The sequence below is a fragment of the Protomyctophum parallelum genome, assembly GCF_964188405.1.
Source record: "Protomyctophum parallelum genome assembly, chromosome: 15".
In the NCBI taxonomy this organism is placed as follows: Eukaryota; Metazoa; Chordata; class Actinopteri; order Myctophiformes; family Myctophidae; genus Protomyctophum; species Protomyctophum parallelum.
The window spans coordinates 8235041-8237400 of NC_139710.1; positions in this window are offsets into that span (position 1 = coordinate 8235041).

Below are 2360 nucleotides of genomic sequence, written 5' to 3' on the forward strand. Positions count from 1 at the left end.
TGAAAAATGAAACAACAAACAAAATATTAGTATAAAAGAAAACAACTCAATGAACATAAGTTGCCTGCTAGTGACTGTAACCATGTTTTGCAATGATATACTGTTCATATCTCTCTCTCATGCCCTACACATCTGTCAGACCCCACTTGTGCATTGCTGTACTGCAACGTCCCACACCTGTCCTCAGACGATTGACAGTTAAAATTGCATTTCAATATCACACAAATTATGTTGCTGTTGTATGACTTATGATAACATTTCATGTAATAAACACACAAGCAGGACATGCTGTAAAACATTAAGCCTTCTATCACTGCAGGGACTTGAACCCCATTTCAGAAAGCTGAAAGTACCTTCTACCGGTGATTGTTTTGGCCATGCTAACATGTCCTTACTTGCATGATAAAATAAAACATCTGCTGATGCACAAACCTGTACTGTCAATGTTGTAATCTTGAATCATGTGATGTTTCTGCGTCTCTCAACAGGACACCGTCCTCCAGGCGACCCGACCACGGCTGATGAGACACCGCCAAGTGGATTGACCTGTAATGACCATGTACAATAGCAAATTGGGTTAAGGTTATAGGGTTAATTATTAGGATATATTGTAGAGCGCTGGTATAGTGTACTGTCCGAGCTTCTGCCTGGATATAGGTTTCCAAGCCCTACAGCGCTGTAAACCTGCTGACCTCACCTTAGTCCTGCTGTATGTTTACATAAAATATGAAATTCACTATTTCACCAGTGTTAAGATGCTTTTAATGTTTTCTATCATATACATGTCCATCTCATTTAAAAACGGTATCTGCTGTTTCTCTGAACATAATTGGTTGGATGTAACTTTTTCTGAATGGCCTGTGTATTCATTGAAGCTTTAATTCAATACTTGACTGAGGGTAATGTCATATTAATGTCAATTTGTGTTGCTATACAAATGCTCATTTAACCCATTCTGGACCCCTTTTGGTGTTTTAAGCATCAATTATACTTTAGCTATTGAAAAATAGCAGATCTACAAGCTCATAGTGCCGCGCTACAAGCGGGCGGAGCAGTAGCAGGTTGCCTGTTGGTGGTGTGGGCGGGGCTGATAATCTGCACACCTGAGGGATATATATATAGGCCTATACAAACATTTGTCTCTCACTGACAGACAACTCCTATGTGCCTGTATACCGAATGATGCATTAATGTAAGTCTGCTTTCCTATATATCCTACTCGTTGTATTGCCTATGTTTCCTACTGTGTATTACGCCTGACTTATCCCCATTATTGATTGTTATTTATTCACCACTGCCATACCTGTATCTGCAAAGACTGAATAAACACTCAATGTCAATACTGTCTGGTCTGGTTCATGCTAGAACAACATATTTTCATATGGGGGCAGAATTATTTCAGCTGTTTGTGTGTCAGAGTTACAGAAATGTTGACACCCAGAAATCGAATGAGCGATTGACTGTTTCAGAAACAAAACAGCTATTACTGTATGTTAATTAATATACCTAGTCCTCTGGGTTCCTCAGGCGTTGACACTAAGGAGTGCCCGGCAGCTAAATAAAACACTAAGGGGTGCCCACCTGCTAAATAACACTTTGGGGCAGGTGGAGTCTGCTTTACCTGTTGTGCTGTTTACCTGAGCACTGTTTACCTGATGTGCTGTTTTCACCGTTGCTACACTTCACTTGTGAACCCATAGTCATTCATAGCTACTGTGTGTATGTTAATAAGCCTGTTTGCTGGATGTATTGAATCTTTGCTTTTACAGCTATCTTGTATGGTCTACAATGATTATGTTTTTATATTGTCAGGACTGCAGTGGCACTTTTGGTGCTGTTAAACTTATGTGGATGTTTACCGGTCCTGAATTGTTTGGGGAGTGCCCCCCCCCCAGTAATGGGTAGGCATGTAAAATGGATCAATGTAATTATACAAGCTGAACAAAAAGGTTGATATATATTCTGTTGTATTTGCCCTGCAAGTGTATTGTCTCTCATGATGTAATGTAACGTTTTGATTATTCCTTGTGCTTTGTTTTGATTGCATAGTTGAACAACTAGTGCTTTGTTTTTGTAGATCCATGATTGAGGAATAACCCATACGGACCGCTGTTGGTTATTTGATTTTTATTTTTGTTTGGTAAACCATTCTCCCCATTTCTAGTTCAACCTCTTAACACTTTTATACATTTTATATATCTGTTAAATCTTTTTGTACTGAATAAACTATTTGCTATTTTGTACCCTAAATGCTCTGGTCCAGTCTCAAATATTTATTGGCTGGGTTAAACTATTATGTCAACATGCTCATTGAACACAGTTTTGCACAATGTTAACATTCCAGATGGATTAAAATATGA